Raw genomic sequence first — 15,840 nt, forward strand, 5'->3', positions numbered from 1 at the left:
GGTAATTTTCTGCCAGTACATTTTCTGTTTTTTTACGGAGGTTTGACGGACCTTTCTGTAAATGATAAAACGGAAAATTCTGTAGATTTACAGTATACTCTCTGTACTATTTACGGACATTTCCTTCAGCTATAAAACAGAAAATTCCGTTTATTCACAGTATATTTTCTGTATCATTAACTGATATTTTCCGTTAATAGAAAAATTGAAATTTCTGTTTATATTACTATTTCCAAGCACTTCTTTTCACTGTAACTCATTAAATATAGTTCTTTATATCCTTAAACGTACATTTCTATGCAATTACAACCTAGTACACCATGTACTCAAAAATTCATAAATTAAAACTTAAATTAATTTGTGCTTCGTACACAACAACATTGGTACAATTAATGTTAAATATTCTTTTATTCTCCTTAACTCAAACACTATACTTAAATATAATGACAGCATCCATCTTGTCATAAAACTACTAAACAGCTGATACATGAACAAAATAACTCACAAGCTTTCAAATTTGAGCATTTTTATTTCCTTGAAATCAGGTTGCCCTCATGTAAATGTGTTTATTTACATTCATTCAAGTGGCTACCAAGTGTTTTCTTCAAACAGGACACCTGACAAACAAAAAATGTCATATTTAACGACATGTTCACATTTAATAATATCCAGAGTACCTTTTAGTTAGAATCACTGCCTTGTGGTAGTTTTGCCTCAGCCAAATGGTTAAGGTGTGGTTTACATCCATCTCTGTCCACTTATGATACAGTATACACATGTAGTCAGTTATAGCCAAACACCTTTGATTACTGAATTGCATTCACTTCATTAATGAAGTGAATGTAATTCACATTTGCGTGAACATTTGTCTGAGATTAACTCTTTGGGCTCTTTACCTTACAATATAACATACTTGAGTCAAAATTTGTTGACTGTTTAAGTGGTGCCACATGAATACAACTGAACAGATCTAAAGAAGATGTTCCTGAACTTTGGGTTTATTCGAACAGGACTGATGGATAACCACAGGACTTTTCCCCATATGATAACTACAACACATAATAAATTAAGACAGATTACTGTCCCAAACTTAAAGATAAAAGTGTATTTACGGGACTTGTTTTGTCAGTGAGGAGCAAAGTATAATTAGAAGTGCTTGTTCTGATGAAAAGATAAACTGTAAACAGCAGCATAGTGAATAAGGATCTGTGTCCACGAATCCTCAGCAGTGACAACACTTAAACATCATAGTTCAAAATCCTTAATGCACACCTTTTTCTCCACGGTGTTCAAATTCTCTAAGCTGGTTAAGTAGAGGAAAAAGTCTGACATATTTCATGACCATTAAATGTTAGACAAGGCTCTGAAAACGAGGTTACAGTTACAAACAAAAACCTCTGCTTGTGCGCACAGACCCTAAATCACAACAAATAAGACAATAGTAAGACAAATTACTACAAAGTCTTGTTACCGCTCTTCATATAACACTGTGACAAAGTCCTGAATGCAGCCTTGCATGTTAGTACATCAAGGTCCATCTGAGCTTTAAGTAAAATACACTCAGCTTTTCCTTGGATTTTAAGAGTTGCTCAGTTCATACAGGAACTGCAGCAGTCGGAGTTAACGTGTCGCTGTGTTGCTCCTCCGTGTCAGCCATTGAGACTAGTCGCAATTTATTCTGAGGAAAAAAAGAGAAACAACAAGACATTTTTAAAAAGTTTGTATTTTTATAATTTTTTTTTACCTAGAGCATAAACAACATAAACAAAAAAAGGATTAGGGCTGTGCGATATGACGATATATATCAGATTACGATATAAAAATGTCTATCGTTTCATATTATACACTATTCTTTGTTTTGTGGTGTTGCAAAATAAACTGTTTACGGCAATATTTTTTTCATGGTTTTGATGGTCACTGTAGTGGCTATATTATTTCTTAAAGTTCTCTCCTTCTCTTATACTTAAAATAACCACACTATGGACGGACAAGTGACTGTTTTTAACGCGTACTTTCGTTACCAACAATGAGGATAAAACCATCGTGTGGCTCCGCCGTCCGCTTGTTTATTTTCCACGTAAACCTTTCACAATAAAGCTTAAGTTTCTGTTGAGACTTTTCAAACTAAACTGAAATGATATACATTATTCTCAAACATAAAATTTCAGAATATGCATCAAACAAATGACCTCAAATAAAAACATCAAGTAACTATAAATGGCGCTTACAGTCACCACGCAGATGAAGGCACAGAGAATACCAGCATGGCCAGCAAGGATGAGGCAGAACCAGAAGGACCAGTCAAAAGAAATTGAGGACCTTATTGTTAAATGAGGGGCTACCTCTGTAGCATGGACATGGTTTGGTTATGAAAAGTCTGACACGCCCCAGAAAACTGTACTATGCAAATTATGCCATAAACTGGTCCCCACCACCACTCGAACACGACAAACCTCTTTAACCACCTACACAAGAATCACATGAGAGAGTTTCGAGAGAGTTTACGAATGAAAAGCAAAAAAGAGTCGTCAGGTGCTCAAAATAATCCTTAGACTCAAACGTTAGAACAGGCTTTTCCTTGCAGCACGCTGTGTAATAAATACTCAGAAAGAAAATGGCGGCCATTTAAACTCATGTCTAAAAATGTATAGTTTCATGCATCGGTCAAAACACTCGACTCCTGGTACACGACGCCCAACTGAAAACATTTCACATAAGTCGAGTTGCCCGAGAATCACAGAATTTACAGAAAATGCACTATTTTGTGATATATATCGTTATCAGGAGAGATACGTCTTATATTGGGATATGAGACTTTGGTCATATCACGCAGCCCTACAAAGGATTATAATTCACGTAGAGTTGCATACACATAACACCATTCTGTTGTAACAAAAGCAGTTTATAATTAAAGTAACATACATACCTTGAAAAACTAAATCAACCACAACATTAAACTCACCTTGTGTTTGTAGAGAAGGTGATCAGGGTTTTTCTTCATTTCCTGAGACCAGCTGCTCTGGATCATCACCAGCTTGTATCTTCATCTTTTTTTTCACTCGGGGAAGTCTTTCCTTTTCTTGGCCATTGCTCTGCACTGGAAAACCAAAGTGTGTGATCAAAGGTGAAATAAGGGATATTTTTCCACTGCAGGACTTAAAGTGCTTCAAGTAGTGATAGCTGTTGATCCATTTCTCAAATAATCTGTAAGGATCTGGATTTTTAAGAAAGATACAAATATCTCTGCTTATATTTGGCTAAAAGCTTGATATAGACAAGGCATATAGAGCCCCTGCACACCAGCACTGCGCTTACATTATAGTTCAATCAAGAAATAGTTATTATTGATTTATTATTGAATTTTTTTAGTAATAGTTTTTAGTATTTAATCACATTAGCACAGTGGGGTGACAAAAATATTCCACATACAAGAAATGCTGCTCAGCATTTCATAAATTACATTTTCAACAAATGTTGGAGTAAAAACACAGTTACAGGGAAAATGTGTCTGTCTGTAAATATTAACTAAACATTTCTATGTGCTACAAAGTAGACATACTGTAATTGCAAATGTGCTGAGGTGAAACTATACTTTCAATAATTTTACCACTACAGTCTGTTAACCACCGAAATAATCTATGCTGGTCAGCTAGCTAAAAGTCTTTACTTTAGCAGCCCAAATCAGAGGCTAACATTAGCATTTGCTAGCGTCAGCCAGGAAGGTCTGAGGCTTAAACTAGGGTTAGTGTAACTTTGCCTGAAACCCTTTAAAGTGTACAGTAGAGCCAACTGTAAAACACAGGTATTGATACAGTACTTATTAGAGTCCTAGAATAATTTCTAGAACCATGAAGCTCTCACTTTCCCAGTTATCCACATCGCTGACTTTCGCTAATTAGCTAGTTAGCAGTCACAGCTGTGTAATACCCAGAGAGACACAGACAGCTAACTATAATATTTATGAAAACTGGTTCAGCCACTGAAGGGCAAAACTGGTGGTATCACAGTAAAAATTATTTTAACATTAATTAAAATAAAGCTTAAGTCATGTTAAACCTAAATAACAATTATTTTAAAAAATGAGTCAGCAAAATATTCCTGACTTGTCTGGAGACAGCCGAAACCAGTTAACAAATAAATTAACAATTCTTTCTAAATAAAAACACGGAGTCTTTTGAAAAACATTATTTTAATAAAACGAAACATGAGTTTTAATACTTACCACAGAAATTTGAAGGCAGTTTCTCCAACTTCAGAATCCAAAATCCAGATGAAGCCTGAAAGAAGCCTAATGGCTGCTCTTGCGCTTACTTTTCCCTCCTTTTCAGGTTCTTTTTCCAACAATGCATTGCAGTAGTTGAGAAATACAGAAAAATACCTGTAAATGACTAATACGGAAAATTCCTTCACGTTTATACAGTAGATTGTACTGTATTTTTACGGATTTTTTTTACAGTGTACACTGGCTGAATAATGACTGATAGGAGACAGGTGAGTGAACAACTGAACATAATTGAACTGATGATACATGGAATGAACTGCAACACAATACACAGGTAGACAGGCTGACACAGGAAACAGGAAGTGAATACATGGATGTGGCAAAATAAACTGAACTGATATGCCCCCATATTTTTATCCATCACCCCATTTAAAAAATTCTGGAAACTCTCCTTCAATATCAGGCTTAAAACTTTCTTTGGTAAATGGTAAATGGCCTGCATTTGTATAGCGCTTTTCTAGTCCATAGGACCCCAAAGCGCTTTACACTACATTCAGTCATTCACCCATTCACACACACATTCACACACTGGCGATGGCAAGCTACGTTGTAGCCACAGCTGCCCTGGGGCGCACTGACAGAGGCATGGCACTTTAGCATGTAGCATCATGGCTGGATTACCTTGAATTCTTGAATTCTCCCCTAGTTATGCTGCAATAAGTCTATGCTGCTCAGGGCTTCTGAAGTGTTTCTTCTTTGTTCACTCTGCATTTAATTATTAGTTATTATTAATCTTTGGCTCTCTTCCACAGCATGTCTTTTGTCCTGTCGTCTTCCCCTTACCCCCAACCCAAGATGGCAGATGGACACCCCTCCCTGAGCCTGGTTCTGCTGGAGGTTTCCTCCTGTTAAAAGGGTTTTTTTCCTTCCCACTGTCCCCAAGTGCTTGCTTATAGCTGACCCTATCAAACCATATCCAAGAGATTTAGTTTCCTAAAGTTAGCCAGATGTTAATCATAGAGGCAAATGGCTTAAGACAGTTTTGGAAGGAATTGGTCTGTCATTATTTTGTAATAGCAACTTGTCAGCCTGCTTTTAGTGGCATTACGTTGTAAAAGTTGTCCTGTTCATACAGGTGAACCAGCTCCTTTGGATAGTCTTCATACATGTTCAAATGGATGACTCAGACGGTCAGGTGGAGCAGTAACCTTGCACTGAGCCCCTGTTGGATAGCAGGTCAGGTAAATCAGTGGATCTCTTAATAAAAGCAAAGCATTTCCAAAAGGCAAACGTCTTTTAAGGGCCACTTTAGTCCTTGTGTTTGATCTATAATCACTCGGCAAAACACGAAGCTGAATTTTTACTTGCACTTTGCTTTAATTCTGTTGCTTTATGTGCTTTTTTCCCGCAGTCACAGACTCTAATTGGTTTGAGAGCAGCATCCAAAAACAGCTAGCTAAAAGGAAAAGAGAAAAAAAAATCCTCACACTCACAGACTGTGTCTATATCTTCAAAGGGAAGTTGCTTGTCCCTCCCTCTGATTATAGTCACTGCATCACCACTTCCAGATCCTTCCAAAAACCAATCCACACCAGAGTGGGAAATTCCAGTGAAAACCATACACAGCAGGGAAGGGGCGTTGTGCCTTTTCTGCAGGAAAATGTGTATATGCGTCTATGTCTTAATGTGCAATGAAATATCAAGACAAACTTTAGCAGATCCCATTTTCACAGCCCCCTATTGATAATCCTTTAAAAGCTTTCATAAAAATTAAAGGCAAAGCGCTTTTAAATGACATCCCTAATGAGAAAAACATCACCCAAAGAAAAGTGTGAGCGCTGGGGGGATAAAATGCGATGCTGTCACCACTTGACCGTATCTTATAGCCAGTTGTGTGTGTAAGTGGGCAAGCATGATACAAAAAAAGGTGAAAAAACAAAACAATAACAGTTATTTTCAGGTTCTTCTTTGCTCGCCAGCTCCTTTTAGCAGAGCTTTTGGACCCAAAGTGTTTTATAGCTCAGTGGCTGCCAAGAGTTCTTGGCCTCCTTTACAATGAAACTGAACAGAACCGCACTCAACAGGCGTCCTGGGAGCAGAACAACACATCAGGTCCAATTAAGATCAGTAGATGGAACCTATTGTAACCTGCGACATACTCACACCCCCACAGTACCATGGACAGCAGAAAGAAGGGCTTTGTGAAACACTTGGCCCTGGCGTGTTAAAAGAAAGTGAACCTTGTCACATGAAAATGAGAGGAAAAAGAACTGGTTAAGTCTGCTTAGAATCTGGGGGGGGCATCATAAAATGCGATTGGTTGAGGTAAGGAAAAGGCGGGGGAAGAGAGATCACAAACTGTGTCTATTTTGCTTTGTGGGCCTGCTTTCATGCTTGACCCCTGTGTTAATAATTGACATCTCCAATATTATTAGCTTTACTTTATTCTCCCCAATTTTCACATTTTTCTTCTGATTGTTTGCTGAAAACAGCATTAAAGTGGAATCACATCATGCATTTTTTTCAGGTGTTAAATTGAGGTCTTCTGTCCGTTACTGGGATTTCGTTATATATTTGGGGGGTCTACACACCACTATTAATGCCAGTGCTCACTGGGTTCAGTCCCTTTACATCATGACATGGAAGCTTACACAGCGGACCAACGTTTAAGAAAGCAGCAGTCCTGCAGAGTCCTTGAACCTAGTAAAGGATTGGCTTCCACAAATGCATTCTGGGAGAGGGATAACTGCTGCTCCGATGACACTCACAGGGTTTTGAATGCAGGTGGAAGAGGAGGAGATCAGGGTGGATGGTGGGCACACAAAGCACAGGACTTTGATGCTGGAGAGTCTGCTTTATGTCACCTGTCCTCTGTGTTATTACTCTACATTTGTTGCTTTCTGCTGCTGTCTAGCTTTCTTTGAATTCTGTTGGTTCTGTTTCTGCCACACCTGTGTTCAATCAGATAATCACTCACCAAGTATATAAATACATACCTCCCTCCTCTCTCTGTTCTTCTGCCAAGTTGTCAAGATTTCCACTAATTTCCTCATAGTTTCCTTGTGTTTTCTTGATTACTGGATCATCCCTACCTCTGTGACCATTACACTTGTGATGTCTGACTTGTATAAAAAAAATGAAAACCCCTAAAACACCAGACATGATTTATTTATAGCATGCTGTCCGAATATGTCACTGTGCTAATATTATAACTGTACGGTGCAATTTATATGGAGTTAAAGCACAAATAAATATCACATTTTAAATATTTAATCAAAACTATGATCTTTTTCCTTAACTTTTGCCAAATACTATGACTAAGGTTGTTTGACCTGAGCATTCTAGGTGTCTGCTTCTTCACAGATGGAGAAATGAGCTCCAGTAGATGAATTTCCGAATTGTTTAGGATTAATAGTAAATCCCACTGTAAATCCCAGTTGTGTGGTTTTGGTAAGACTATTAAAAAAAATGGGGGGAAAGAACATGAAATGTTTTGTTTAAATCAAGGATGGAATGGAACTGGTTCCCTGATTGGTTGCAGATGTTTTTTCAGTGATTGCACATTTTGCAGTGATTTGATCAATTGTGTGTGCATGGTAATCTGCGAGAAGTGACTGAATGCAATGTTTCCATTATGATATTTGTGATGATTTGTGATGCAAATGTTTGGAAATGTTTGGAAATCGAAATTATATCAGACATAACCCCAATGATGAAACGTAAGAGCTCTGCGACATGATTCGATTTTGATCATCCTTCAGTAGTTGCCAAGAGCAGATATTGGAGAGAAAACTAATTAAATATGTTGCCAATAAGCAGCTTGCAGATACAGTATATGCAATAATATGTAAATAATACTTTATTTTAAGTTATCTGGCAGCAGTCCATTTCCTGTGAAACTTATTTGTAAAGACTGAATATGTGGTTTTAAGGAGACTCTGCCTGCATCCAGATGTGCATTTATTCTGCACGCAGACGCTCCCATTCTCATCTGTATTGCCCTCCATGTATTAAAAGAGTGATGTCTTTATCACGGGGAGAGAGGTGGAGCAAATGGAAAGAGAACAGAGAAAATATGACAATGCACACATGAAAGGGAGTCCTTTTAAACTCGGGGGAGACATGAAAGACTTTCTCTCACCCTTTCCTCCTCCTCCTCCTCCCTTCTCTCTCTCTTTCCTTTGCTTCCTTTTTGTTCTCTCTCTCTATCTCCAGTGTTCCCCCTCTTCCCCGTCCTTTCTCTCTGACTCATAATTGTACATTCAGCCTCAAACTGTGAATGGTAACAAGGCTTTTAGCCACACTGAATTAATGTATCCAGTATTTCACTAATGTGCTACCTTTCAAATGTCACCTTTTATGTTGTTGCTGTGAATACATCTTAGCAACCGTGCATTAATTTTTGGGTTGCTCAGCTCAAATTGCCTTTGGCTGCTTTTTGCATTGCAAAGTTCACGTAGTGTCAGACGTGGTATACGCAGTCACGTCTGCCGGTAGTGGAGATTTCCAATCTGTTTGTGTATTTGCGTGTTTTATGGCAAAATGTTTCTATAGCAGGAAGTAGCAGAAGGACAGGTTTTACAGAGTTGGTAAGTGTTTGTATAATTTTATTTATATAGCACCAAATCACATCAAAAGTCACCTGATCATGCTTTATATTGTAAGGTAAAGATCCTACAATAATACAGAGAAAAACCCAACAATCATACGACTTCCTTTGAGCAAGCACTTGGCGACAGTGGGAAGGAAGAACCCTCCAGCAGAAGCAGGCTCAGTGAGGGGCAGCCATCCACACAAGACAAAGACATGCTGTGGAAGAGAGGCAGAGATAAATAATTACTAATGATTAAATGTAGAGTGGTGTGTAAACACATAGTGAGTGAAAAAAAAACAGTGCATTATGGGAAGCCACCAGCAGTGTAAGCCTATTGCATCCTAACTAAAGAATGATCACAGATCCTAAATTATGGTTTGGCCTTTTTAGCTTTCATTCTTTTATTTCCTATTTCCTTTTGTACCTAAATGTGTCTTTTCGGTGTTCCCTTTTTGCCCTTGTTTGATTCCAGCCTCCTGCACATCACCTGTGCCTGTGTGTTTGTATTCTGTGTCTTCTCCTCTCTCTTCGTGCTAAATCATCTTTACACACACATTCCAGCGTTCTTTCTCGTACCAGACCAGTCTGCTCAATCTGTTTTCCTGGTTTTTGTCTCTCTCTGCTCTGTCTGCTTTTCTTCTGCTGTCTCAGTTTGATCTTCTGTTTTTGCTCACTTTCAATAAAGTCTGACTTAAAAAAAAAGATTTACACATGGACTCCAAAGTGTTAAGGTTTCCATATTGCAATGTGCTATACTGCTAGATGTTTTTAATTTATGTGCAAGATAAAGGAGCCTAATGCAGAAGTGTTAAGCAATGTCTAATAAATATAAAAAACAACACAAAACAATGAAATTTGCATCAGTTTGGGGCTTTTCTGTTGCATTGCATTACATCAGGCTGATTCTGTTTCTGGTCACAGAAGAAAAATTGTAAGGTCAGGAAACAAGCAAAGCTTCTGCTACAATTATTTAAAAACTCTCCGGAATGTGTTTGTTTATGTGTGAAGACCAGAAAAGTTTGATATAGGGATTTAAGAACTATTTCTCACATGCGTACACTGTGACTTTTATTGAAAGTTAGCTTCACGTCTAATTAATTTTTCGTTTTGTACATGGGTTTAAATGATACAACAATATCTCGTATTTTCATTCATTTTTGATTCCCCACAGCTTTTAATTTCACTGACGAAAAGATTTGTTAAAACCATCAAAGGCCTACTGCCAAAAAATAATTATCAGCAACTCAACAACTCACATTACACTTACTTACATGTCCAGGAGCTGTCACTCAGAAAATGGTGGTCTTCATAAGCATGAATTGCCTTGACAGAGCTAGGGTAGTCTGTCCACAGGCAGACCAACAGTCACCTGCCAAAGAAAAGTAAACCAGCACCACGTTTGGCCAAAATCACACACACACACAGTAAAATAGCAGTAAACTGGTGTCTTCTCTAATCTGATTCTGTCCTTTCATACAAAGGTTTTGATACATGCAGTCACACAGTCATAGCCACTGTGTTTACCTTCCAGAACAATTGTATGAGACTTACATAAACCATGTCAGTCGGTGCCACTGGAGTCAAAGTATGTGCTGTTCATCTACAATGTTTTACATTTTTTCAGCATGGCTCATTTCCAGTGATGGGCAGTAACGCGTTACTTGTAACGCGCTACTGTAATCTGATTACTTTTTCAGGTAACGAGTAAAGTAAGGGATTACTATTGCAAAAAACGGTAATTAGATTATCGTTACTTTCCCGTAGGAACGCTGCGTTACTGGGTTACTAAAACTGTGATTTTTTTTGCGAGAATGGCTCATGACAGTGACGTAAGCAAGTGCGATGTTGGTGACAACAGCTGTGTGCAGATCAACAATGGATCATATATCGAGTGCGTGAGAGAGTATGAGCGTGCAGCGTTTAAAGCGTGGAAGTACTGACCTTACTTTGAGTTTGATTCCATAAAAAGTGACAAAAACATTAGTGTCCATTGTGCGTGGGAAGAAAACTTCTTTTTACAGCGACAAAAACCCCCTAAACTTCCAAGCAAGCACCGAGTGTGCTACCACGTAATGGGAAATTCACAGAGAAACTCGCGGATTCTTCTTTTTTTTTTTTCTTTTGCCTGTCCCATTTGGTTCTTTAGCCGTCAGAATTGTTGTCTGAAGACCAACAAGGATACCCAATGGATTTATTTTGCCAAATGGATCATCATGGCATTGCCGTATTGGTCCATTTGATCGACCTTTGTTTTTATTATTTATTTTATTTTCAGTTGTTACAGACGGGACAGACATGAGTGAGGGATAGGAAAGGGAGAAAGAAAGAGGAAGGAAAAGAAAAGCAGAAGGGGAGAGGGACAGTGAGTAAGGGAAAAAAATCTCCTGGATCACCTGTTGGGAGAAAAAGAATAGAAAACAAGCAAAAAAAACAAAGCAACATACTAAACACAACACCATCGCATTAATCTAGCTAAGTGTAAACAGCAGTAAATACTAAATATTGAATGTTGTTGTGCAGCACGCAGGACAGACAGCACACAATGTGCTTTGAAGTAGCAGCCAAGAAAGGTGTGATTTAAGTCTACGAACAGTGAACACCCATGTGCACACCTGTGTGGATCAGCGCACTTGTATTCAAATGGTTTCAAATGGTTTCCCCATGTAATGGTCTGCAACAGGATGTAGAGAGCCATAGCCCGGTCCCCCAGGGCATGAAGCAGGCATGGAGGAGATCCAGGCCCCAGACATCCAGAGGCCCCAGAGTGCGAGAGCCCAAGGAGGACCACCAGAGGGGCATCCGTGCCACCCTCATGGGAAGGGCTGAGGATCCCCAGATGAGGGGTCACCCAGTAGCCACCAAGCAGAAGCTAAAGGGGGCTGCACCGGCGTGCCTGCCGGCTCCGCCGGCAGCCAGCTGTGCCAGAGTGAGCCGAGCCGCAGGCCCAGAGGCCGGAGGCCGGAGGGCCCCCCGCGCCCCGGAGGCCGGAGGGCCCCCCGCGCCCTGGAAGAGGCCTGACCGAGCAACAGGCGCCAGGCCCCGCCAAGTAGCCACCGGGAATGAGCTGGTACATACCTGAGTGCCCAGCCCCGGACACCAAGAACCACCAATGCACCGACCCCTGAGGGCATCAGTCACCGGCAGGGAGTGTGGTGAGGGGAGATAGGCCTCCACACTTTGGAGGGCCTGGGAGTTCCCAGAGAGGTGGAGTCTAAGACCCGACCTGACATATAGACACAGACAAATAGGCACACACAGACACAAACATGCATTCCTACCCTCATGCACACATATACAAACACTCAGCACTCACCCAACGTAAGGATTGACATAAATGGACATGTACACACAATCACACTCCCCAAACATACTCTATACCCAGGTACCCTCGCCCCCAGAGGGGGAAACGGCACCCAGACCCAAGAGATGTTACCCTTCCCTCCGGGGTGGAGGCAGGCAGACCGTCCCAGGCTCCGCAGCAGCAGGGAGGCCAATCGGACAGCCAACATCTCCTCCCAGCCCCCCCGTCCCGATGGCTAGCAGAGGACGAGGGTGTGTGAAGACCCCATACCTCCCTCCTCCCGCTCATGTGTAGTGTTGCTGCGTGTTGCTCTAAAGTGCATTTAAAACAAGGGAGAGCATGGTGCTGCTGCCAGAGAGCAGCAGATGTTAGCACGGCCCCTCCCGAGAACCCTCAATGTCTACACGGATTTAAAGTTGAGAGGTGGGCACCGGCGCCAGAGGTAGGTTTGAATACACAAACCGTCCACTGGACGCCGTTAACGTGCCCACTCTCAAGGCCCTATATATATGTGTGTGTTATGAGAGTGTAAATAATGTGGATGTCTAAGTTGTGAGATAAAATTGAGGCACAGGTGGCCAGAAGAGGACGGGGGGGGGGGGGGGGGGGGGGGGGGGGGAATGTCTCCCCTGCACCCTGGTGACACACCCGCACCCCAAGGCCCTACCTGTGTGGGTGGGTGTGGTGGAGCAGGAAGTGGGAGGTAACTCGCGGATTCTTCAACTAACCGCTGCGGCACACCTGCACCAGGGCAAACCTCCGCCTACGCCACTCCTGCTTTACAGGTGAAAATAGAGCAACAGGACCGCTAGTCTTTGATTTTATTTATTTTCTGCTGTGTTTTACTTGCATCTATTTGAAAGACTGAGTGTAAACACAAAAAAAAAATATTTTTATGTGCTGGAATGTGCAGAAAATAAGTTTAAATGTTAAACTAATTTCTTCCAGTCAGAGAATGTTGCATATAATTAAATTTTTGCTTGATGCATAAAGTTAAAAGATTAAAACTAATAAAGCAAGTTTTAAAAAGAGACTTTTCCATTTGATTACATTTTGTATGATGGATTATGCAGAAAAAGTAGAATTGGGCTGAAAGATCTATCGCTTTATCACCTATTCAGGTTGTAAATCGTGTTTTTAAAAAGTAACTAAGTAACTAAGTAATTAATTACTTTTGAAAATAAGTAATCAGTAAAGTAACGGGATTACTTTTTTGGGGAAATAATCTGTAATTAGTTACTGATTACTTTTTTCAAGTAACCTGACCAACACTGCTCATTTCTGGTACCTCCCTGCAGTATAGAGTATGGTGAGTATGCAGCAGCACGACCCCAGCACAGAACAGAGTAGGCATCAATGACAACAGACATGACACTAAGTCAGATTACAGTATCGATGAAGAAGATGGGCTGACAGATGCAAAGCAGCTTCCAATGTGAAATTGCAGCTTGAGCTTTGAGCTAATGTGGGATGACTTTGAGAGCAGCTGATCAGCTGGGGCAGCATCTGAGCTTCACTTTGGGACACTGACTATGCTAAATGTATTTTATGATTCTGCAGTATGCACAGATAGAGTACATCTGTTACCGTGTACCATGTAGTTAATCCACTGTGATGTTTCTAATGCTCCTTGTATTAAATTCAATTCAGTTTTATTAATGTGCTACCAAATCACAGCAACAGCTGCCTCAAGGTGCTTTATATTTTAAAGTAAAGACCCTACAGTATTAGAGATAAACCACAACAATCAAACAACCCCCTTTGATCAAGCACTTGCGATGGTGGGAAGGAAAAACTTCCTTTTAACAGAAAAAAACCCTCAGCAGCACCAGGCTCAGGGAGGGGCATCCATCGGTTAGGGGTGAGGGGCAATCTGCAAGATGAGAGATATTATCTCAGGAATCTGCTGAGGGCACATCTCTAATATCACTTACATTTTTTGTTGGGACGTCTTTTTGACTTAGAAAAAACAAACTGCAGTACCCTCCCCCAAATCTATAGTACCCTTCTTCTTCTTCTTCTTCTTCTTCTTCTTCTTCTTCTTCTTCACCCTCATTAAACATTTTCAAACAAAAATTTCAAGTGAAATGCAACTGAAATATATAAAATCAAATGGTAATTTATTCATATAATTAATCATGAATGTATACCAGTCAAGTAAATTTCACCTGACCAAACTGCCTTAAATTTAACATTTAAAATTGCAATTATGTAACAAAATTACATAGAAAATTACACACGTAATTAAATGAAAGTTAGCTTTTTGGACAAAAGATCTTTTGGTACAGATTTCCTATAAGACACACATACGTGTGAGAGCATGTGCACTGAAAAGCCACACCTGTATGTCACCTGAGTCCATGTCCTGAGGTCAATGCATTTCCGAGGAAACTTTGACCTCTCTGGGCTTCATTTGCTTGTTCCAGGGTCACGCATAACTAACAAGGGAAGGTCATCGGTGTGGAATGTCACCTAAGGAAGGTAGATTTCTGCATCCCAATAATGGTATATGATGGAATTCTACTCTTAACATAGTCAAAGTAGGGATTTAGTCTGAAGCTAAAACCAGACGGAGAGAAAATCAGGCAGAGACCGCAACTGTTTCTCAACATTTTTACATCAGGAGGAGGGACGGGAAAAGATGAAGATAAGTTGAAAGAAGCAAAAAAAAGGGCTGTTTTAATCTTTTGATCCTTTCACCTCCTATCAGCTCTGGTATCAAACAAATTACCCAGAACGCACCCCTGCACACATCAGTCTCATTACGCATCTCCCTCTACTCAGAGACACTGGGTAAATAGCACTGTCTGTAGGGAGACGAAGAATCAACAACATAATGAGACTACTGATGATGAGCTCGGTGTTGCGCGGATGCGCGTGTGTGTACATGTGGTTTAAGTGCCTTACTTGGAATTTACTTGCCTTTGAATTTGCCCTGACTCAAAAGAGCTGCTATAGACTTGAGAAACACTGAAAAGAAATGTTACGCGGCGAAAAACCTTTAATTTATTCCGAAGTTGTTTATCAGTTGCAATAAAGCCATGTGCAGAATTGCATAAGAAATCCAGGCAGACTGAGATCTTGGTTTTGATGGAAACCATTATCCCAGCTGCCTAAGCCTGGATTTAACTGGTGGATTCCTGCATTACAGCATCATATTTTTGACAGTGGAAGAGACATGAGTTATGTTTTGGATGTGACAGAGAAGCAAACAGTGCAACATTTTAAAATGCCTCAAAAATGAATAAGGATTAGATGATTTTCGTCAGCCGAAGTGAATCAAATGTTTCCAGATTTCCATAAATTCACCTTTCCGTTGCCCTTGTTCTGTCCCTCTAGCTGCAACAACATCTGTCTTTTAAAAGTCAAAACTATTGTGTATTGTTCACTTATACAAGTGAGCCGTTGTTCATGTGACGCAGTAACAAGGGGATGTCGATGTCAGCACCAACAGCATGGCAACCAATCATTATGTCTGGCCAACATGACTGGCCAAAAGTGAAAGGTCAGAGGTTAGGGAACAGTCGCCATTAAAAGAGCCCCCTCTGTCAACACATTTGTATATAGCAGGAAGGGTCAGAGCAGTTCCCATCAGTACTAACATCAGTTTGCCATGTTGTGATGAATTGTGCACATGGTAATCGTATGGAGAGAAATGAAAGGAAATGGAATCATGGTGATGGAAGTGAAACACAGTACACTTTAGATGTTTTAGACCTTACC

The 15,840-nt window shown here is 40.2% G+C and overlaps 1 long non-coding RNA gene across 1 annotated transcript; it reads right to left on the reverse strand.

Annotated features, from left to right (window-relative positions):
* Positions 1-622: 622 nt before the first annotated feature.
* LOC113037025 (uncharacterized) lies at positions 623-4,442 on the reverse strand. Its single transcript, XR_003274544.1, has 3 exons — positions 4,223-4,442; positions 2,963-3,097; positions 623-1,678 (listed from the first exon to the last, which is right to left on the reverse strand). It is a non-coding gene; the product is annotated as an uncharacterized LOC113037025 (long non-coding RNA).
* Between the last annotated feature and the right edge of the window lie 11,398 nt (positions 4,443-15,840).

Source organism: Astatotilapia calliptera, chromosome 14, assembly GCF_900246225.1.
Source record: "Astatotilapia calliptera chromosome 14, fAstCal1.2, whole genome shotgun sequence".
NCBI classification, from domain to species: Eukaryota; Metazoa; Chordata; class Actinopteri; order Cichliformes; family Cichlidae; genus Astatotilapia; species Astatotilapia calliptera.